Source organism: Pan troglodytes, chromosome 15 (assembly GCF_028858775.2).
Source record: "Pan troglodytes isolate AG18354 chromosome 15, NHGRI_mPanTro3-v2.0_pri, whole genome shotgun sequence".
In the NCBI taxonomy this organism is placed as follows: domain Eukaryota; kingdom Metazoa; phylum Chordata; class Mammalia; order Primates; family Hominidae; genus Pan; species Pan troglodytes.
In genome coordinates, this window is record NC_072413.2 from 77,954,891 (window position 1) to 77,980,003 (window position 25,113).

At 37.2% G+C, this 25,113-nt stretch overlaps 1 long non-coding RNA gene across 1 annotated transcript in view; it reads right to left on the reverse strand.

Annotated features, from left to right (window-relative positions):
• Positions 1-20,904: 20,904 nt before the first annotated feature.
• The window catches only part of LOC129136908 (uncharacterized), a 168,463-nt gene continuing 164,254 nt past the window's right edge, over positions 20,905-25,113 (reverse strand). The window contains exon 4 of the long non-coding RNA XR_008538939.2: positions 20,905-24,156. This is a non-coding gene — a long non-coding RNA (uncharacterized LOC129136908). The remainder of the gene's footprint in view (positions 24,157-25,113) is intronic.

Here is a 25,113-nt window from a genome sequence, read left to right on the forward strand (position 1 = left end):
TCTATAAACAGAATTGCCAGGTTAAGCAATATGTGCATTTAAACTGTTGATTTGCATTGCCAGCCTACTCTAGAATGGTTGTACTACTTTGGACATTAACGTGGCACTTACCATTTTTTTTCAACTCATGATGCATAGAGGAAATGAAAGTGTCTGGATGATATCTTAGATTGTTTGGGCTGCTATAAAAATGCCTTAGACTGTGTTGGGCGCAGTGGCTTACGCCTGTAATCCCAGCACTTTGGGAGGCCGAGGTGGGTGGATCACGAGGTCAGGAGATCGAGACCATACTGGCTAGAGATGGTGAAATCCCATCTCTACTAAAAATACAAAAAATTAGCCAGGCATAGTGGCAGGTGCCTGTAGTCCCAGCTACTTGGGAGGCTGAGACAGGAGAATGGCATGAACCCGGGAGGCAAAGCTTGCAGTGAGCCGAGATCGTGCCACTGCACTCCAGCCTGGGAGACAGAGCGAGACTCCATCTCAAAAAAAAAAAAAAAAAAAAAAAAAAAAAAAGCCTTAGACTGGATGATTTACAAACAACAGAAATGTATTGCTCACAGTTCTGGAGGATGGAAAGTTCAAGATCAAGGCACCAGCAGATTCAGTGTTCGGTGAGCGCCCACACTCCACTTTATAGATGGCACCTTTTAACTGTGTCTTCAAATGGAGAAGGGGGGACTAGCTTCCTCCAGCCTCTTTAATAAGGATATTAATCCCATCCATGAGGACAGAGCCCTCATGACCTAATCACCTCCTAATAATGCCACCTCTTAATACCGTTCTACTAAGGATTCAGTCTCAACATAAAAAGTTGTGGGGACACAAACATTTAAACCATAGCAAATGGCATGCAGATAAACATAGGAAGTTGTTCTCAGCTAGGCAAACCAGCCCGAGGGCTTCAGTTACACCTAAGTTTAAGAGTATGAGTATTCCTCCAGACCATTTCTGACGCCCCATATAGGAAGCATTATTCTGACCAACAGTGTGTTGAAGTCTATTATCAACATTTAAAAAAATCTCCATTTAACCAGCAAAATTCCTTTTTTAATTTTATATTTCTTTGACAATTAGTGACATTGAACTTTTTTTTTTTATGTCAATGGATGTCTGTGTTTTTCTAAGAATTAGCTCTACATGTGCTTTGTCCATGTAACCCCAACCTGTGCCACATGGATGTTCCCAACTCCACACTTCTGAACACTCTTTCCACTGGATAAGCCCTCTCCCCACACCCTAGAGAATCATTACCCTTTCCTCATAGTTTCTGAGAGTTTGGCACATGGTGGGGTTGGTTATACCCATTGGCTCTTCCCTTGTGGCTGCTGTTCTTATTCAACCACTTGCCCTCACCCCATGAGGGACACCACTCCTTTTTTTGACTAACACAGTGTTAATAGAAGCCCGTTTAAGTTGTAAATGTTTAAGCAAATTTGGAGTCAACACGGGGTTACAACATAGAATAGCCCACGCATCATAAACAGTATTAGACTTCAGTGTTCCCAGGATGGATCTTTGCCACGCCCACCAATGGGAGACTCTCTGGGCTACCCTGTACCTGCTTAGTTCTTACTTAAGCTTCTCCACACTTCTTGGGCCCTTTCTTTTCCCTGTGTCTACCTTTCTCCAAATTCTAGACTCCATAGTCTCTCCATAAACTCTAAACTTCTGTTAGTTTAAATATCAGGCAATCTTGATCATGTACCTACACTTTTCAATTAAGCTAAAACTGGAGGACTTCTTCTCAGACTATAAGGTCCATCAAAGTGTTTCCTGAACAGGAAATGCATTCTCTTCTGTGATAAAGATAAAAATACTGTACCCTTTCCTTCATTTCTGTTGTTGTCTTTTTAAAGAAGATGTGCCCCATTTTTCTAGTGGGCTGTTTGCTTTTCACTTTCATTTGTAAAAAAATCATTTATAACTTATTTTTATCACTCACAAGCTGCATGCCTTGGATAAGTTTTTAAATTTCTCACTATCTCAGTTTCCTCATCTGTAAAATGAGTCTAACAGTAGGACATACGTTAAAGTCATTGAACAAACCAGATATATACTTATTCCAATTACTAGCATGTAGTAATCACTGTATATATTAGCTATTATTGCTATAATTAGTACCATTATGAAGAATATTAACCTTTTCTGTGTATTGTAACTAATTTTCCCAGTTTATAATCTGCATTTCTAGTTTTTGCCCTCAATCTTTTATTCTACAAAAATTCTTAGGTAATCCGTCAGGTGTTTTCTTTTATGCTTTCTGCCTTCCCCATCATGTTAAGAAAGAGTTCCCCCACCCCAAGATTATTTTTAAGAATTCATTTTCACTTTTATATTTACTATTATTATTTAATCTGGAAACGTTTGTTAAAAGTGCTAGACAGGAATGCAATACCTCCACTCACCCAAATGAATATTCTCATATCCTCAGAATCTATAAAGGAGTTCTTTAAACTTGAAATTTAATAAGGATAACAAAAGATTCATCATAGAATAGGTGCATATTTTTTATCATGTAATGGGCTTAAATAAGCATAAAATGGACACAAGACTGTAAACCACAGTTACTGGGTTCTTACTTTAGCTTCTAGACCTTCCTCAGTAAGGCCTTTGTGAAACTTGAGCCAGGTTCACGGAGAAAAATATCCTCATGGAAGAGTTTGGATTCTCCTTTTCTCACTTTCTATTTAGCACGATCCTCACCTACCTAAGGGCTCCACACTCTCTGTTAGTCTGAATTTGGAGACATTGTAGCAACAAGACTTAAATTTCTTTATATTAATATAAAGCCTGTGATACATGGCAGGGGGCAGGGGTGGGTATCAGTTCCATGCAGACCAGACGTAGGCTCCTCCTCAACTGCTTAAGAAGACTTCATCCCTGATCTTTCTAGCTACTGCAGATCCCCATGATAATGAAACCTAAGGAGATCTATCCTTCAACAAACTCAGCTTCATTCCTGCTGCGGCTGCCAATCACTCAAAAACAGCTTCTATTTCTCTGTACTCTATGTCTTTGAGTTTGGAGAGAAAGAAGTAGTAGAAAAAAGCAGCTTTGAGCTGGCTCCTACAACTCTATCCAGCCTTTCAGGAATTTATGGCACTTTCTTGATGAGATTACCACATGCACCGCTCATAGATTTTGAAACTTAAATTTTACTGTGGGGGTATTTTAAGCCTACTTGGACTGAATAGTCATTCTGCTATACTGTGGGCTCACAGGGGGAAAACTGTACTGCAAGATACCCAGCCCTAGGTGTAGGCAGAATAAACATCTGTGTAAAAGAGAAATGAAAAATCACCCTCGATGGATTGTTATGGAACCTACAATTTCATTAATATCCTTTTTAAAGGCCTCCTTGAGAATACAAGTGTTTGCATCTCAATTAAATAGGCATAACCATTTTTTAAATTGTGAATCAGAAAAATTTATGTATCTCATAATTCAGTGCTCGTGAAAGCACTAAATTAGTGGAAATTAATAGGGAAGTGGTCACAAGCAGGTGACAGGGGTTAGGGATGGGGAAATATAAGTTGTAAAGTGTAGTTGAAAGAGGACTAGTTTGAAGTCAGAATACTCCATTCATTCACACACAAAAAATTTAATCACAAATTAGTATGTGCTGAATAATGTGTATGACGGGGAGTATATGCTGGTGACTAGGACAGACATGTCCTCAGCCTCGAGGGAGCTTATACACTGTTGAGGAAGACCAACGGGTAGATATATAATTACAAATGGCTATGCGTGCCACAGGGGCAAATGAGCAGGGTGTGGAGATAGGAACAGACTTTAGAGGGGGGACTTTTTCATTAGATTGGTCAAAAAAGGGGCCTCTGAGGAGATGATTTTTAATTCAAAACCCAAAGCATGATCAGGAGTCAGTGATGTGAATGAATCAGACAGAGAGGAAATCACATGAGAAGACCCAGAGAAGTGACAAGATTATGGAGTTTGAGGACCTACTGGGGGTTGCATGACTGGAAAATGACGGAAACAGCAGAGAAAAACATAAGATGAAGTTGAAGGATAGGCAGAGGTCGCAGCATGAAGGGCATTCCCAGCTACCCTATGGACTTTGGGCTTATTTGAAGTGAGGGGAAGTCGTAGGAAAGTTTTAAGCAAAAGAACATGTGATCTGATTTGCATTTAGAGCTATTCTCTGGCTACTGTATGGGAATTAGACTGTTTTTATAGTCTCGACTCTGCCTTAATTTGCAGTTAGATCCAGCCCTGTGGACTGTAGATGTTCTCTAGGTTCCCTTCAAGTTGTAAAATCTTAGACTCTTACTAGCTCTAATGAAAAGGTGTGATGGAAAACTGGGAGAAATGTGTAACTTGGTGGTGATGGGGATTTGGAGATGTTATGTTAGAAACCGCTAGATGGATATTTACGGCAGCGTGGAAGAATGACAGTCAAATGGTTCATGTCACAGGCTTATCCAGAGTCAATCTTTCCTACATGCCAGAAATGTGAATAACACACATCTTTACTTAGCACTGCTTGACCTGATAATCCTTTATTTACATTTGGGGAATCTAGTTCAATAGTCTTTTGTACACTCACCAAATATTTATTGAATGCTTTGTATTTACATAGCACTGGGAGGGACACAAAGAAGGTGGTGTGATCTAATGAAAAACATGTGGGACGTGGAGTCAGTTCTGAATTTACATCTCAGCCCTACCATTTATTAAACCAATAGTGTCAGGTCTCTGAGTCAATTCCCACTTCTGAGAAGTGAAAATGATGACACCAACCCGAATGAGATGATGTATATCAAGTACCTAATATAAGCATCTATCGCAGAGTAAACACTCAATAAACATGTGCAACATTTTAGGATCTCAGTGACTGTTTCTCACGAGGCAGGCAACTTAATATGCAGTCTATTCTTCCAATATAGTAAAGTGAGTTCAAGATTGCAAACTCATTTCTCATAAGTTCCTAAAAGCCTGTATTTTTTCTAATGTAAAAGGGAAACAAGTTGAACAGTCACACTAAGAAAAATTGTTACTTAGCAATATCTATTCCCCAGAGAAATTTAGTCTTTCAATTTTTCTCTTAAGAAATAGATATGTACAGGCATTTGCAATTTTGTTGACTTGTATATTTCCCCCATAGCTCATGAGGCCTGTTCAAATACAAACTTGGCTTTCATACAAAGCCCTTGATTTGTAGATAATACAGTCCTAAAAGGTGCTATGTGGAACTCTCTTTAGCAACATTTCTTAAAGCTTAAGATCTTCTCATTCAGACACTGGCATTAGAACTGAATCGTATTTTTGGCTAAAGAAAATAGCATAAGCCACTACAGGATTTTCTTTTCATTTTTGCAAAGGATTCATCAACTTGTCATAGAAGCAGCAGGGCTGACTCCTCTACCATTCCTTCTCTACTAACTGACACTGATGCTTGTATTTATAAGAAAGCTAAGTTCTAAAGGCCAAAAGAAAACCAAACACCCTGTTGTAAATAGCCGAGAGACAGATTTCATAATATGTGTACAAATATTAATGTTTTAGCATAAGCGATACAAACATCTTGAATGAGTTTTGCATCTTTATACTGCAAAGCGGTATCCTCTCTGAAATAAAACTCAAGCAAAATATTGAACTAAAAGGATCACTTGCAGCATGTGGGAGGTAAGGTTTAAATGGCAATTTCTTTCTAAAAGACATAGCCAGAGTCTAGAGTTAGTGTCACTTATACCTGACCTCAGAATATGCATATGGAGGTAAATATTCCTATTAATTCAAACGTACTGGTACCTGCCATGGCCTTACTTTATTTGATGTATTCTTTTTACAATGGGGTCCCCACTGTATCATTCAGCTCGCCCAGACAGCAATGACTTTGTTGATGCAGTATTCTCAGGAGCTGCTTACCTCACCCAATCTTCTTTACGTATAGAATCTGAAATTGAAATTGCAGTTGTCTACCTAGTTTAAGTACCCTTAGCTACCCTTACCTTCTTTTTCAACTTATAAAGCACTTATCCAGAATGATTGAATCCCTATCCCCAAAATAACCTATATATAATCTAATGATCAGTTATGTATAAATGCAAAGATACATGTCATATGGCTATAGTTTTATATCTTTATCCTTATTCTTGAAATTCTCACCCATGACAATTTGTTCTATTTGTGCTAAGGATCTTTACTGGTCCTCTATTAAAATGCAAATACTTTAACAGAATTTCTGGGACTTTCAGCCAGGGATTGGCTTTACTGTTCTTACTATAAATGTGTTTACCTGAGTAGTAACTACAGAGGTAGCTGAGATTTAAGTCGATATGGAATATGACATCAGCAGTTTCTGATAAGCTGACAGGACAGAGTGTGGGAAAATAGTCTTAAAGCAAGGGGATGACCAGAGGAGGTGAGGAGACAGTCTTTCGTGGATTCTCATGTAGTTAGAAGAATAGCATGAAGGCCTTGAGTACTCACTGTAGGAAGAAAAAGAGTAGCCTGGAAGAAGAAAGAAGCTCTAAAAAGTGAGTAGGAATATCCAGCCATCGGTTTACTTCTTCATAGTCTTAGAAGTGACATTTTTGTTCCATAAGTGATTCTACCTCAGTACATGTTTCAGAAGGTGCTTGGCCTATGTGCTGTCTATATCTGACATATGACAGCGTTAAAACAGATAACACAAAAAGTTGCTTTCTACTCAAACATTCCATGAACTCACTCCCCAATGAGGAAGATGGAGGCAAAAGCAAAATCTCCTTCATTTGTCCATAAGAATATTGATTTGTTTATGCCACAGATACATAAATAGCAAGGCAAAACCTCCACAATGGAATTCATGCAATTTTCATGGAAACTAGAGTGTAACAGCCAAGGCTGGAAAACTGACATTGGAATAATATCATTCTTATAAGCCATCACCCTGATTAAAATGGAAAGTTGCCAGGGGCTTGAAAGGGGTTTCAGATGAATGGTTTCATTTGTTTTGAGGATATTTGCAAACCCTAGATTCAATCATGTACTCATACATTAAAGGACCTGGTGAAAACAAAGACACTCTTGAGATACTCTGAATGAGAAAAAAACAGAAAAGTCAAAGCTTGACCAGAAAGCTTTCAAAATACTTCCACTAAAAGTACCCAAATGTGGACTCATATTTCTTATCATTTGAATAACTCAAATCCATTTAGTTGCAAGTTTACTCTGTTTCCCCTTGCTGCCATAGTCATTTTCAGAAAGTATATTAAATACCCCAACCTTCCATAACTCCTTATAGCCTTTTTCTGATGTTTAAGATCCTCCAAATCTTAGTCCCAATTACTCATATAATGTTACTTTTTCCCACATGTAGATATCTACTGATTGAAACAAATTTTACATTTATAAATACATGAACATGCTGGGTCATTTTGCTTTTGTTATTGTTGGAATAACAACCTTTCTCCTACTTCCTACAATAGATATTCAACTCATCCCTCGAGATTCATCTATCCTAATCTCCCCAGTCACCAGCTTAACTTTTTTCTCCTTTAATTCACTCCACCACCATCTCAAAGCACTTAATATTTAATACTTTTTATGACACTTTTAATATTGCGCCTAAAATCTGGGGGTTTCTTTTGTTATTATTTTTTACTTTTAGAGAATGAGGTACTTATCTAAGTTTCCCTTCTGGATTGTTTCTATTTCAAGGCAGGAACTAGGTTTCACTCACCTTTAGAACAATTGTATCTCTCACATTTCTGTTGAATTAAATATTAATGTTGACTTTCCTAGACTTTTAAAGGCATTCCCAGATATAACTGAATTTTGGAATTGTGGAAAGAACATAACAAAAGCTAAGGCATGCTGGTTAGTTAAATAATTCAGCCTCTTGTGTAGAAACGTGCCTAAGATTACTGTCCAAATTATCTGTCGTGTTCTTAATACAAGGAACCACTCAATAGGTTTCTGTTTGACTTCTATAGCCAGAAAAAAATTTCCTGCTGGTGTGTCTGTTCACTCATTTTTTTTTCCTTAATGTTGTGAGCACTCACTATGTACTAGGATTAACAAGAGAAAAATAAGAGAAAGTCATACATTTTGGTGTATATTCATCTTAACAGCCTTTCCAAAATGGTTTGTTCTACTTAAATCCAATACCTGAAAACATCTATTCCCCCCATTATTTTTCATCCTCACGTGTCATATTTTGCACTGTTTAAATCTGTAAGTTGCTACAGATCCCTTTGGACGTAGGCGAAGGATGCATAGTGAATATTAATGACTACATCTGCTAATACTCATCATCCAAATGCCTCAAAAGTTCCACAGATCATATCAACACCTACAGAGAGCACTCTGAGATACACCCTCCTCCATTTGAAAACGGAGTGATGTATAAGATAATCTCATCAAGTTTCTTTCTTTTTGGCTGCTGTGAAACATGAAGATTTTGGGCACTGAGCACGTTTTGCCATTAAGGATCCCACAGCACAAATTGTCCACAACGAGATGCTCATAACCCAGACACCTTGGCCTAACTCCAAAGAAAGTAATTACATTCAGTCTACCTGAAATTCCCACTGCAGTGAGAATTGGAATCAGGTCTGTCTCCTGCTTAGTTGAACTATTATGCAGCATCATTGTACAGCAATAAAACAGCTGCTCTATCTGACTTATTTCTACTTTCTCCCAGTTTGGGCAACTAAAATGGCTCTGTACAAAATTCTTTCAGTAAGAACTTGGACAGATAAGACCTAGAGATTACTTCATCTTTCTCTAAGACCCAGGAATTCTGATGTTAAGAAAATTTATTTATGGGGCTATATAATCTCAGCATTACAAAGAGCCAAGTTGCTACATGGTATAGACATGTTTAAAATTACCATTTTTCATTTTTCATTATTATTGTCAGCAAAAAGAAAAGTCAGTGGCAAGTCCTACAAAGACTCTCTAGTTTCTTCAATGACAACAACAACAATATCAACAATTTATACAGTCAGGATGAAGCCCGTCTTTTATTTTTATTTTGTTTTACTAATAACGCTAAACTCATGAGAAATTATGATGCCTATTACAAGTAGTTCTTAATACATCATAGTTTTTTTCCTCTTCTTTGCGGGTCAGAATATATTGATTAATTCCTAATCCTAGAATTAGAAATGTTTTATATACTTTTACTGAGTGTCATTCATTATCGGATAACATGGTAAACTGCTATAGGAGAAACTCTTAACACCTGTTTTTGCAGGCAGATATTTATTTTCTTTTTTATGAGCTACAAACAAAAATGGCCAAGTCTTTGACTGGGCTATCAATGTAAGATCAAAGTGAAGCAACATCTCTCAAAAGGAATAGCTAATTATCACTAGCACTTATTGATGACCTCACTGTGTGTCAGGCTCTATGTTAAAGAAATGACTGTGTGTTCTCATTTAATTGTCACAGTAATCCTATAAAGTAAGTGGTTTTAGTCTTCTTAGGTTAACGATGAGGAGAATTAGGCTTTTAAAAGTAAATAACTTGCCTAGTATCACAGACAGAAAGTGGCAGAATCAGAATATAAAAGTCAATCAGCCTGACCCTCAGTCTATAATATAGATATTGTGGAAATGTTAAATGTTGAAATATCTTAGAATTTTTAAAAAATGAAATACTATGACAGAAACTAAGAAAAACTCTCGAGTCCTTTGTAAAAAAAAAAGAGGCATTAATTTTCAATCTATTTTTAAATGGTCAAAATAACTAGTTATTTAAATAAAACAATAATACTAATAAAGTTCAAAGGCCCTTGAGCAACTTTGCTTTAGAACATGGCTTGATAGAACAGCTTATTTTAAGTAGGACATTCAGATAAGTGTTATTATTTTTGTGCTGGGGTCTGAGCAAAACAAAAAAAGACCAGAATCTGCTAAAACACAATCCTTCTAGGGAATGTTTCTTTATTACCATAAAACAATTAGTAATACTTGGCATAATGCAATGAGAAAACCAACAGCACCTGCTCATCCAAAAAAGGTTCATTAAGGTTCACTTTTCTCTACTGAGACATGAATATGACTGAGCAAATACAGTCCCTTTTGTTTGACCCCTGTTGAAAGTCTAATTTGTATTTTGTTTTGGCTTTCCCTCCAACTTTTTTGTTGTTGTTGTTGATACCTTTCTTCTCCAGAAAATCCATTAAATAGAATGATTTACTTCTTGTGTATCTCGCTTAACTTAGGGTTTCCCATGTTACTCAGTAAAAGACAATGGGGCACTAAGAGAATGGGATACTAATCCCATACAGGGATTTTAGAGCACACTTCCTTCTGGCAAGAGGCCTGGGTGGGAAAGAAGTTTTCTTGAATGAATGGTGTTTCTTTAATCTTCCATGTCAGGTATGCCATAATCTCTCACAGATATTTGTAATTACTCAAAAGTAGCTACCACGCCCGGCCAAAAGTAGCTCTACTTTTTAGGGTAGTGGCTTTATAAAGTTTGACACACATCAGAATCACCTGAAGTGCTTGTTAAAACGGATTCTTAGGACCCACCCCACAATTTCTGATCAGGACTCCAGAGTGAGGCCAAGGGTTTGTATGCCTAACATGTTCCCATGTTACTGATGCTGCTGGTCTGGTAACCATACTTTGTGAGACACTTTTCCAAGTTATATGGAGGCATTCTTTTGCCATGCTGACATTTTTTAAATCTGTAATAGTTTTTATTTTCCTCTTACCACACCTTCTCTTGTTGTGTTAAATTCCAACCATGCACCTCCCACAGTATTGTTCAGATTCTACAGGTCACAATCATGGATGACTTGCCCAAATCTATGCACCTGTCCGAATATCTGCTAATAAAGAGATTTCCCTGGGATTTTTTTTTTTCTAATGGAGGACAGAAAAGTGCAACTCTTTCTTTTTCTGGTGCAAGAGTCTCAAGGTATAAAATGTAGGAGCTCTTGGTATCTATATTTCCTTCACATGATGAAGTTTAGTCTGTAGAGCAGAAGATTAAGGAGCATGCAGTGAGAAGTAGAGGTGAGAGGCTGAAGAAGGTTATTAAAGCATTGAGTTCTAGCTGTTCTCGATGTATGGCTACTCCTGCCCTTCCTGTTGTTTGGGTAAATGAAGTACTCTAGTGAAGTACCCTGCTAAACAATTTTTTTTTTTTTTCTGAGCCAGCCAGAGTTGGCTTTTTTGTTACTACTGAAAATGTAACAGCCCTTTTGTCTGCACTTAATGTATACACCATTGATTTCTCCTAATGAGTTAAAACCATGTAAAATCAAGTAGCAAATCACCAAGATTTAGTGTTTAATTAAACTGACTTATGGAAACACATCCCAGATTACTTGACTCAAAAATCATGTTCCTAACAATGGGACTTAAGAGAAACAAACTCTTTTGCCCATGTATGGATTGTCCAAGGTCACCACTGCTATACAGAGATTGAGACCCCATGTCTCGATGGCTCCCTAGAGCCAGACCTCTAGGGACCATAAGGACTATTCCAGAAAGAAGATATTCATGTTCTGCAACAGCCAAGACCACATACATATATGGCTCCTGGAACTCAGCTTGCTTTTCACTTTGAGGCTTTGTGGTAACCAATTGTTCTCAGTTTGTCCGGGACTATCCTGGTTTTTATTTATTTTTTATTTATTTATTTATTTTTTAATGCTTTTTAAAATTATTTTATTTTATTTTATTATTATTATACTTTAAGTTTTAGGGTACATGTACACAATGTGCAGGTTAGTTACATATGTATACATGTGCCATGCTGGTGTGCTGCACCCATTAACTCGTCATTTAGCATTAGGTATATCTCCTAATGCTATCCCTCCCCCCTCCCCCCTCCCCCCACCCCACGAAAGTCCCCAGAGTGTGATGTTCCCCTTCCTGTGTCCATGTGTTCTCATTGTTCAATTCCCACCTATGAGTGAGAACATGCGGTGTTTGGTATTTTGTCCTTGCGATAGTTTACTGAGAATGATGATTTCCAGTTTCATCCATGTCCCTACAAAGGACATGAACTCATCATTTTTTATGGCTGCATAGTATTCCATGGTGTATATGTGCCACATTTTCTTAATCCAGTCTATCATTGTTGGACATTTGGCTTGGTTCCAAGTCTTTGCTATTGTGAATAGTGCCGCAGTAAACATACGTGTGCATGTGTCTTTATAGCAGTATGATTTATAGTCTTTTGGGTATATACCCAGTAATGGGATGGCTGGGTCAAATGGTATTTCTAGTTCTAGATCCCTGAGGAATCGCCACACTGACTTCCACAATGGTTAAACTAGTTTACAGTCCCACCAACAGTGTAAAAGTGTTCCTATTTCTCCACATCCTCTACAGCACCTGTTGTTTCCTGACTTTTTAATGATTGCCATTCTAACTGGTGTGAGATGGTATCTCATTGTGGTTTTGATTTGCATTTCTCTGATGGCCAGTGATGGTGAGCATTTTTTCATGTGTCTTTTGGCTGCATAAATGTCTTCTTTTGAGAAGTGTCTGTTCATGTCTTTCATCCACTTTTTGATGGGGTTGTTTGTTTTTTTCTTGTAAATTTGTTTGAGTTCATTGTAGATTCTGGATATTAGCCCTTTGTCAGATGAGTAGGTTGTGAAAATTTTGTCCCATTTTGTAGGTTGCCTGTTCACTCTGATAGTAGTTTCTTTTGCTGTGCAGAAGCTCTTTAGTTTAATTCGATCCCATTTGTCAATTTTGGCTTTTGTTGCCATTGCTTTTGGTGTTTTAGACATGAAGTCCTTGCCCATGCCTATGTCCTGAATGGTAATGCCTCGGTTTTCTTCTAGGGTTTTTGTGGTTTATTCAAGATGGATTAAAGACTTAAACGTTATCCTGGTTTTTAAAAGGTAAGACTCACATCCCAGAATCTACTCAGTCCTGAGTAAACCTAAACATTTGGCCAATCTACTTTGAACCCACTATTCACTGAAGAAATGATTCTCTGCCCTTTTCAAATGGGAAACATGATCTTTCAAAATGGAAGCTTATTAAGTAAACCTGTTGGTCTTGATTTCAGGAAAACAAGCTATGAATAAATATATCCTTTCACCAAAGAAACCTTAGCAAATCTTTGTAACTATACACTCCTAGCACGTTATCAGTCTGTGCCCACATTATTTTCAGTACTTTTTTTTCCGAATTGAAGACCAAACTTCACAAATGTAGTCTTTTTCCCCCACACTTATCTGTCACATCTGAAAAACTGTTTATCTAGACTTCTCAATGCTAAACTGTGTAGAAGCTGAAGATGTTGATGTATTTTCTGAAGTCTTACTAATCGCCTCCATTTTTATTAGCAATTTACCTTAACATATAAATGGCTAATAATATTTTACTCCCCTGGTAGTATTTGTTTTTGTAATAAAAGGCTCTTATGAACATAAAACCTTACTCTCAAGGGAGTTTCTATTGCTGGAATTTATAAATCAATAATTGACCCGAACTGAATCAGTGCTCATTTGGAATAACATTGTATTAAGAGATTTGTTGCATTGCATTCTGGTGCATTTAAATGATCTGGTCATCATTTAATCAGATATAACAGGTCCTCTCAAGGATAACAAAGTACAGAGTCAGCATTCACCAAGTATTTGTTAAAGGAATAAAAATATGCCAGTGTGACCATCTTGAAGACAGTCGCTTTTGAAAAATATTCAGATATGTTTAGCCACAGCTATCCATCCCATGTAGATTAACATAGAGTAGTGACTTTACATTTCAACCAGCAACTCCTCCTAATGTTCTTTCTCATGCTTCAATTTCCAAGAATGCCACCATCACTCTTCCAGTTACCCATGCATGAAACCTGGGAGTCTTTCCTTTAATTCATCATCTTCAAGGAAAACAAATTTCCTAGTCTTATTAATGTCTTACATGAACCCCTCTGCTGCTACTATCCTGGTTCTGGTCACACTAACTTCAGCCTGAACCTCCTACCTAGGAGTATTCTCCTGTTTGTCCACTATTTAATCCGTAGTGTCATTTTCACAATGCTAATATTACTAAAGTATCATTTGATCATGCTATTAACATAATGAAAAATACCAATGTCTCTTACCTAACTACTGAAAAAAATGATGCATATAAAATAAGGATCATTCTCAAAGTATTTTCAATAGTAATTTCAATTAAAATGGTATTATTTGCAACAATTCTAATCAAAAGTCATTTATAACGTTAGAACCTGGTTGTTTTTCTAGTGTCTACCATGGATTTCATTCTTCTCCTATAGTACTTTTGTTACCCAACTCTGGGAATTTCTAGGAGAAAATGGCACCATGTGGTACATATTGATCTACAGGGAACAATAAACTGGGGGTAATGGAACCAAACTCCCAAGATAATTTTCTTTTTTTGTAAATGCAAAACTCCACAGCTGCTAATCTAATGAATTAGCCCAGCATGGAGTCTTAATTTTTCCATGCTTTTCCCCTTCTTGAAAAATGCTATTTATATTCATTTAAGAAATCACATTGTAAAAAGGAAACATCATGTGAAATTAATTGTGACAAAACCTAACTATGAAAATAAATATTTGTAAAAATAAATAAAGCTTCTGGAAGATTTTTAACAAATAGTTATCTCAAAACTTGAGCTGTAGAGCTTGGCACTATGTTAGGCATCCCAACACCAAGTTTATTCCTCTACCTTGCTCAGTTTCCACTGCTACCCTGAGAAAGGCACGGCCCTGGGGTTTTCAGCATCTGGAAGGTTCCAGACTTCTAAAGTAAGCTGCTGAACATGCACTCAAGGCACCCACCAGAGGTAATTTTCAGAGACAATGGAGTGTTGTCTTCTAGAAAAATATTTGTGCATTATATCAAGATCTCTGTATAGTATTATATACCCAGTAGATAAACTAAATGGGTCCAAGAGCCAATGTGTGGTAGCACGTGTGGTGGTCCCTTTTATAGTTACTTCAAATGATCCATTGAAAAACTTTATTTTTTTCATCTTTTTGTCTTAAGGTCTCTGGTCACTGAATGGAGTATGCTTTCCTAGGGTCCCATTGAATTAAAGGTATTGCTAACATCTGGGCTCTTTAGGATCCTTGAATCCAGAAACCAGCAGGTAAGAAGTAGAGTAGCCATCTTGGCAAGGACAATTTACCCAGATCATCAGGAAGAGTAATCCTGCTGTTACACAGTGGAAACCAGGTGGTCCACTTGAGTGCATCTTGGTAATTACTTGCCCAATCACTGCTTTAGTTGGTCAGGTACAGGCCTCAGAAGGATATGGTGACAAGGGTTTTAGGACCCTCAGGGTCAGGAATTTGGGTAGTGCCACCAGGGATACCACCAAGTTTAGCAGAAATAATAGCTAAAGGTGAGAGACTATAGAATGGATAGTGGAGGAGAAGAGTGATAAGCATTATTTTTAGACTCAAGACCTGTTGCAGTGATGGAGGCCTGCCTTCCTAGCCTAACTGTTGTAAGTTTACTCTCAAGAGGAGAGGCTACTAGAGTCCTGGAAGAGCTACTCCCAAAACATATTAAGAAGTGGACCTAGGCAGTGCAACGGATGAATATTAGCAGATATGGAGATATGTTACCTAGATTCCCCTTCAAAGAATGAATTGCCACTCGACTGTGAGCAGTTAGTCACCTCCCATATTGTCTGCTTCAGCTTCAAAGAGCTTCCTTGTGAAAAGTTACAACCTTCCCTTGAAGCCCATATTGGGTGACTGAATGAGGCATCAGCATAAAATTTTGGCCATCTTGACACAATGTTCAACAACTTTAATGGATTCTCTCTAGAGTGCTCTATTTTGTTGGGTAAGGATTTGTCAGAATGCATTTCAGTTCAGCTTCTCTCTCTGCCCAATAATGGTTCTCCCCCTTCCTTTACAGATGTTGATTCATAATAAATACCTTATATCTAACCCCTAACCTGAGATAACTTTCAAACGATTTGCAAAGATTTGAAGCTGAATTTCTGAGAATATATTGGAACATACGTTCCCCCAGTAGACAGACCTGGATCTACTTGATCTGGAGGGTCTTTCTTGATCTGGAGAAATTGAGCTTGAATCCTAATTCCACTACCCTTAATGATTCGCAATCAGGGACAATTTTGCCCCTCAGTAGACATTTTTCAATGTTTGCAAGCATTTTGAGCTATTAAAAATGGAGCAGGGTGCTACTGGCATCTAGTAGGTATAGGCAAGGAATACTGGTAAACGTTTTACAATGCACAGGACAGCACCCACAACAGTGAAGTCCTGCTCAAAATGTCAATAGTGTCAAGGTTGAGAACCCTTGTCCTAGATGAGTAACCTTGTGGGAATTAACTACTCTTACTAAGTACATTATTTTTCTCTTGCTGCTATAACAAATAATCCCAAACTTGGTGGCTTAAAACAATGCAAATTTTTTCTTTTACATTTATGGAGGCCGGAAATCTGAAATCAGGTTCATTTGGTTAAAATCAAGGTGTTGGTAGGGCTGGTTCTTTCTGCAGGGTATAGGGGAGAATTTGTTTCATTACCTCTTCCAGCTTCTAGAGGTCACCTGCATCATGGCTCTTTCCTGCATCGTTTTATCCTCTGCTTCCATTATCACATCTCCTACTGTGTTTTTGACTCCTAGTGTGTGTTTTGTTTCCTCAATATAAGGATCCTTGTGATACATCTAACCCACCTGGATAATCCGGATTTCTGCATCTCGAGATCTTTAACTTAATTACATTTGCAAAGTCCCTTCTGCCATATAAGGTAACATATTCTCAGGTTCTCAGGGACCTTCGGGAGCCATTATTCTGTCTGCCACACTAAACTTCCATTTTCTCATGTCCAAAGTAAAAATAATAAGAGTAATTAGAGTTATTCTCCTGGAGTTGTAAGGATAAGATGAGTGATTGTATGTATATTCCTTAGCAGAGTGTCTGGCACATAATTATAGCTAATATTGTTTATCTTTACAAATATTATTTAACTAGGCCTATGATATAAATCATGAGTCCACTATTTATATCATAGCATTTTATCCATGACCTCCAAATTTTTATCTACAGTGGCAGACACACAAAACATGCTTCCCTATTTCCAGGGTGCTTCTGGCATACTTCTGGATTTGGAGAGTAAAAGATTTCAACTGGTACATCTTATTACATGGGTGGTCGAGTTATTGAACTCTATTGACAAAAGGCTGGATTTTCCAGCAAGATGGAGCTTCATTAAAATTCTGCAGAGACTGAAAATTCAATAATCTCTCTCACAAAGAACTGCATGAGCAGGGCTGATTAGGCAATTTCTTTCTCATTCCATTTCTTTTGCTAAAAGCACTGTTACTTCTTGTTTGGTACAAAAAGACAATCATTAAATGAACATTCGTTATAGGTGATTAAGCGGAAAGTTTTAAAGGTGCTCTGACTTCTTTCTCAAAGTCTAATTGAGGGCTTGAAGGGGAGTGTGAAGAAAAATATAAAACAAAACATCATTACCATATTCTGGTCTAAAATATGAAAAGTGCGATGCTAATAAATACTTTGCAGTTTGCTTCTTTTCAACTCTTGATCTCTGTCTTGTTTACTCAAACATGCTTCCTTTCCACTATCCCATTGCCTTCTCCCTTCTACTGCCCAATCCTTTTTGTACTCTACTACTTCTGTCTGGAAGAATACACTCATGTTGGACAGAATACACAATAGTGCCCAATGAGCCTTACATTTTCCTGATTAAACCCCCCATAATTATTGAAATCAAGAGACTTCCCAGGTATTTATCTTTCTATCCACACTTAATATCGAATACCCGATTGCATTACTGTAGTAGCTTTAGAAAACTGAACTAGTACACGCAAGTAAAATTTTAGGATAAAGACTAAGGCATCTTTCCTTTTCATTCATGTATTACCTTTCTTGATAGATAGATAGACAGATAGATAGATAGATAGATAGATAGATAGATAGATAGATAGATAGATGACAGATAGATAGATAGACCTCTCAATCTTTTTTCTGTATGGGACATGGCTTTGCCATGAGGGCAGAGACTTTTTTGGTGGCTTTTATTTACCGTTGTATATCAAGTATGAAGTAGAATGTCAAGTACATAGACCTGTTCAATAAATATTTGTTCACTCAATGTATCTTGAGTGTAATAACAGATATGATCTTCCCTGTACAGAAGTCTTATCTAGAACAATAACTGGGTGAGGTCTTTAACTTGAGTCTTTATGAAGATAGCAATCTTTACTGTAAGTAAAAAAAGCATATATTTGTTGTCAATTATTTTATACTTAATTATGTTTAAGAAAAATATAAATAGTATCTACTGGGGTTCCAACAGAAAATTTTCATTTCTTTTACAGAAGATGTCCTTGAAATATCTTGAGTAGATATTCCCAAGACTCTCCTTTCTAATTCAGTCCATATTCCTCATGTTTCACTGAGTCCTGCTGATTCTCTTAAGCTCAGGCCATTTTGTTCTTGGCCCATAACAGCTTGCTATGGGATGTCACTTTTTAATATCAGGCCTTTTATCCTCAATATTTTATGAAGTAAAGATCAAATTCCCAGTAACAGGCCTTTGTCCACCGTTATTTCTAAGAAGACTTTAATCCCAACCAATGCCGGTGTAGATTACTTGCTATAGATCACTCACCTAATCATTTCCAGACGACTTCAGGTGTTCTCACTAACGTAAGCACCCACAAGGTCTTAACTCTGTGTTTTGCCTGTGCCGCTAGAAAAGGGAAGAATATTTTCCTGTTCCCTTTGGCAGGAATAGAAACAAGTTAACTCTATTCCATGTGAAATCTCTGTCTATCAAACTCCATGAGCCTCCCAAAGTATTTGAATATATGGGAATTATAAAATAAAAAATATGCACAGGCCTTACCTACAAACCTCAGAGCTTGGTCTTCCTGTGTTCTGAATTGGCAAATAAAAAAGAGTATCCTGAATCTAGCATGAGAGAGAGAGAGGAGAGGAGGCACATTCTAGCCCATGCCTTTTCTTCTCTGGAGTTCCTGAATGATTCTTTATGAGTTGATATGGGGTTCTGTGTGTAGTCAGATAAGTTGGACGGGATGAGATGAACAATAGGAAATGACAAGCAGAAAGGCAGTGTATTCCTTGTGGCAGGCTAGATGGAAGTACATTGCAGGGTAGCTGCACTGTGAGTGAAGACAGATCAATGGCAGGCAGAGAAGACAGAGCTATGCCTCCGGATTCACAGACACTGCCTCCAGTGCTGACATGGTGCCAGAGGCATCTGGGAAACTACTACAGCTGACGGTTTGACAAGCCAGTCTGGTCTATGGCTAGGAGAGGTGAACTTGCTGTCTTTGAGCAAAGAATTCAGGCCAATTGTAACTACACAAAGCAGCGCAGGAAACAGTAATATGTGCTATGTGTATTAGCAGAGCCAGGCCCAAAAGATAACGAATATTTATAGGTGACCCTGGAATAATGCAGGGGTTAGGGCAGGTGTTAGGAATGCAACTCCTCCCCCACCTCCACACACACACACACACACACAAACACACACACACAGTCAAAAATCTGTGTGTAACTTTTTTGGCTGCCCCAAAACTTAACTACTAATAGCCTAGTGTTAAATGGAAGTCTTACCAATAACAAGCAGTTAACACATATTTTATGTATGTATTAAATACTATATTATTTTTTTATTATTATACTTGAAGTTCTGGGGTACATGTGCAGAATGTGCAGGTTTGTTACATAGGTATACACGTGCCATGGTGGTTTGCTGCACCCATCAACCCATCATTTACATTAGGTATTTCTCCTAATGCTATCCCTTCTCTAGCCCTCCACCCTCAGACAGGCCCCCGAGTGTGATGTTCCCCTCCCTGTGTCCATGTGAAAACATGTGGTGTTTGGTTTTTCTGTTCTTGTGTTAGTTTGCTGAGAATGATGATTTCCAGCTTCATCCATGTCCCTGCAAAGGACATGAACTCTCCTTTTCACGGCTGCCTAGTATTCCATGGTGTATATGTGCCACATTTTCTTTATCCAGTCTACCATTGATGGGCATTTGGGTTGGTTCCAAGTCTTTACTCTTGTGAATAGTGCTGCAATAAACACACGTGTGCATGTGTCTTTATAGCAGAATGACTTATAATCTTTTGGGTATATACCCAGTAATGGGATTGCTGGGTCAAATGGTATTTCTAGTTCTCGATCCTTGAGGAATTGCCACACTGTCTTCCACATGGTTGAACTAATTTACACTCCTACCAACAGTGTAAAAGTGTTCCTATTTCTCCACATCCTCTCCAGCATCTGTTGTTTCCTGACTTCTTAATGATTGCCATTCTAACTGGCATGAGATGGTATCTCACTGTGGTTTTGATTTGCATTTCTCTAATGACCAGTGATGATGAGCTTTTTTTCATATGTTTTTTTGGCTGCATAAGTGTCTTCTTTCGAGAAGTGTCTGTTCATATCCTTTGCCCACTTTTTGATGGGGTTGTTTTTTTCTTGTAAATTTGTTTAAGTATTAAATACTGTATTCTTAAAATAACGTAAGCTAGAGAAAAAGGTTATTAAGATAATCACATAGAAGAGAAAATATATTTACTATTCATTATGTGGAAGTGGACCATCATAAGATCTTCATCCTCATTATCTTCTTGTAGAGTAGGCTGAGGAAGAGGAGAGATTGGTTTTTCTGTCTCAGGAGTGGCAGAGGTGGAGGGGAAGGCAGGGGAGACAAGCACATTAGATGTAACTTTTATTGAAAAAATTCATGTGTAAGTGGATCCATGCAGTTGAAACTTATGTTGTTCCTTTTTTATGGTTGTGTAGTATCCCGTGGTGTATATGTACCACTTTTTCTTCATCCACTCCAACGTCGATGGGCATCTAGGTTGATTCCATGTCTTTATAATTGTGAATAGTGCTGTGATGAAGGCATGTGTCATGTGTCTTTTGGTATGATCATTTATATTTCTTTGGGTATACACCCAGTGATGGAATTGCTGGGTCAAATGGTAGTTCTATTTTAACTTCTTTAGGAAGTTAAACATTTGTTTATCTTGAAAAGTGCCCCTTATGCATTTGAGAAGAATGTGTGTTCTGTTGTTGGGTAGAGTGTTCTGTACATGTCTATCAGATTTAGTTGGTTTTTTATATTGTTAAAGTCATCTATTTTCTTACGTATCTTCTGTCTCTTTGTCCTATCCAGCAACCAGACATCTCCAGACTGGGAAATCTTCAGACTGCTTCCTAGAGTAACTGGACTAATTTACATTCCCACCAGCAGCATATAAGAATTCCCTTTTCTCTGCAACCTCACAGCACCTGTTATCTTTTTGCTTTTAATAATAGCCATTCTGACTACTGTGAGATGGTATCTCATTGTGGTTTTGTTTTGCATTTTCCTAATGATTAATGATGTTGAGCATTTTTTCATACGCTTGTCACATATGTGTCTTCTTTTGAAAAGTATCTGTTCATGTCCTTTGCATATTTTTCATGGAGTTATTTGCTTTTTGCTTGTTAATTTACATTCCTTATGGATTCTGGGTATTATGTCTTTGTTGGATGCATAGTTTGCAAATATTCTCTCCAATTCTGTAGGTTGTTTGTTTACTCTGCTGATAGTTTCTTTTGCTGTGCAGAAGCTCTTCAGTCTAATTAGGCACCACTTGTCGATTTTTGCTTTTATTGCAATTGGTTTTAGAGTCTTCATTATGAAGTTTTTGCCAGGACCCATGTCCAGAATGGTAATTCCTAGGTTTTTCTCTAGGGTTTTTATAGTTTTAGATTTTACATTTAAGTCTTCAATCCATCTTGAGTTGATTTTGGTATATGGTGAAAGGTAGTGATCCAGTTTCAATCTTCTGCATATGGCTAGCCAGTTATTTCAGCACCATTTATTTGATAGAGAGTTCTTTTCCCATTGCTTGTTATTATTGGCTTTGTCAAAGATTAGATAGTCATCGGTGTACACCTTTATTTCTGGGTTCTCTATTCTGTTCCATTGGTCTGTGTGTCTGTTTTTGTAAAAGTAGCATGCTGTTTTAGTTACTGTAGCCTGGAGGTACAGTTTGAAGTCGGGGAGTGTGATGCCTGTAGCTTTGTTCTTTTTGCTCAGGATTGCTTTGGCAATTTAAACTCCTGTTTGGTTTCAAATGAATTTTAGAATTTTTTTTTTATTCTGTGAAAAATATCATTGGTACTTTGATAGGAATACCATCGAGTCTGTAAATTGCTTTGGGCGGTATGGCCATTTTAACAATATTGATTCTTCATGTCCATGAATGCGAAATATTTTTCCATTGGTTTGTGTTATCTCTGATTTCTTTCAGCAGTCTCTTGTAATTCTCATTGTTGAGATCTTTCACCTTCCTGGTTAGTTGTATTCCTAGGTATTTTATTCTTTTTGTGGCTATTGTGAATGGGATTGCATTCTTGATTTGGCTCTCAAAATTCTTGATTTGGCTTGGATATTATTGATATATAGAAATGGTACTGATTTGTATACATTGATTTTGTATCTTGAAACTTCGCTGAAGTTTTATCAGATCCAGGAGGCTTTGAGCAAAGATTATGGGGTTTTCTACGTATCGAATTACATTGTCTGTGAAAACAAATAGTTTGACTTCCTCTCTTCCTATTTAGATGCCTTTTACTTCCCTCTTTTTCCTGGTTGCTCTGGCTAGGCCTTCTAGGACTATGTTGAATTGGAGTGGTGAAAGTGGTTATTCTTGCCTTGTTCTGGCTTTCAAGGGGAATGCTTCCAGCTTTTGACTGTTCAGTATGATGTTGGCTATGGGTTTGTCATACATGGCTCTTATTATTTTAAGGTATTTACCTTGAATTCCTGGTTTGTTGAGAATTTTTAACATGAAAGGATGTTGAATTTTATCAAAAGACTTTTCTGCATTTATTGGGATGATCATGTAGTTTTTATTTTTAGTTTTGTTTATATGATGAATCACATTTATTGATTTGCATAAACAGAAATCAATAAATGTGATTCTTGCTGTGTTGAATTTTATATTGATATATACTGTCTTTCTTTGTCTCTTGCAACATTTTTCATTTTAATGTCTAATTCATCTGATATTATCAGATTACAAAGATTATCATTTTGTAAATTTTTAAATAATCGAAGTTTACTTTTGATATAAAAACTTTTTAAATGTGATATTTCTTAATTTCTTTCTTTAACATAAAATGCTGATCTTAACATTTTCTTTACTACTCAGAGGCAGTATACTGAACATTCATTTTCACCGGAGTGTGCTGTAACCATTCTTGAGGTTTTCTGCCTCTTCCTTCAGGCTCAAAGACATCATCTCTTACTACCACTAGGATGCCTACGTGTGTGAAAATAGAGCTGGCAAAACTACAAAGACATGAAACAAAGATAGCAACTGCACTTAATCTATCTGAGACCCAATTTCGTCATTCATAAAATTATTATGTTTGTGGGAATTAAGAAATACTGTCCTTCACATTGAAAGTGCTCAATGAATAGTAAATATTAACATTATTATAATCAGCAAGCAGAAATGACAGGGTGTATAAGAGGAGGTGAGGACATGAGGAATAGTTGAAGGGTGGAAAGATAACATTAGACTCAGAAATATATAAACTTTCATAATCTTCCCACTTTCCAGTAACCTTTACTTTATCTGTTAAATCCTACTGATCCTTCATGGCTTAACTCAAAATCTCCACCACCGAGAATTCAGAATGAACCCCTGTATCTGTCAGGGTTCAGCCAGTAGGAGATATATCTCGAGATTTACTGCAGGGAATTGGCTTAGGTGATTGTTGGGGCTCATATGGCAAGTTAGAAATTTTATAGGATAGGCCATCAGGAAAGTCAAGCCACAACTCTCCATTATGAGCTGAGGCTGCTGTCCACAGGTATAATTTCTACTTCTAGGAAATCTCAGCTTTTCTCTTAAGGCCTTTCAACTGGTTAAATCAGCCTCACCCAGACTATCTAGAATAATCTCCTTTACTTAAAATTAATTTCTCATAAATGTTAATCACATATACAAAATACCTTCATACAAACACCTGAATTACAGTGTGATTGAATACTGGGGACTATAGCCAAGCCAAGCTGACATATATACTGACCATCACAACCCTCTACCCTGTTACTGTTATATCTCCATTGAAGTACTCACCATGGTGTGTCTTGTGTTAGAATTAGGTACACAGCTGTTCTTCCAACAAAGAAACCCTTGAGAACAAACACCATGAATTAGCATTGTTGTTTCCTGCAGACTTGAAATTGAAACTCAATTTACATTTGATTAATTAAATTCTCCCACAATCCCACTTTAATAAAATACTATATTTTCTGTTCGCTGAGTTTGCCCAACGTTTAATCTCTGAAGAAATGGGATTTTATCTTATTGTACATTGGCCACAGGAAGTAGCTAGTATTTACTTCTCCACTCTACAGGAGGAAAATTGCATGTTTCCTAAATCAACTTCTTTAGAAAACATACTCTGTGCATGTGCAGACACGTATGTGTATACACACACACACACACACGACAGGTTGATAAACAAAATGAATGAGAGATAACTTTATTTCACCTTAGTTTTCTCAATGCATTATCCTGGGCTTAAATGTCTGTGTAGACTATGTTTTAGAAATGCTGTTCATTATTTCTGAACTGTTAATCCCTCTCAGAGAGAAAAGTAAAATGAATATATATATATATAGTCATACTTTGTTTTAGTAGAGGTTATACTAATGGTCATGAGTCATGTCAAAGAATCATTTTGAAGGAAGGACTTTTGAGCTACTCCTTTGATGTAGCCATATTCTTGCCCTCCCAAAAATAAGTTAATAAAACAAAATTAAGTAACAATGTGGAAACAATTTTATCCTTTCAGAAAATGCATAAATAATCCCACTGTGCCCTGGGATATGTTTAGGGATAGAAAGAGGGATTGTAAATAATGGTCTAATAAAGAGAGATGAAAAATGAATAATTAAGTAGTGACCGAAGAAAAGCATGCTCATTTAGAAAGAGAAAAATGGATTCTAGTATTATCTATGAGTGTGTCTTAGAAAGAGAAACAGAGACAGACTGAGAGAGAAAGAGAAGCACAAAAATGAAAATTACTCTTCTGGGTCTAACTCTGAACAAAAGAGTAGAAACTGAATGGAGAAGATGTGATAGAT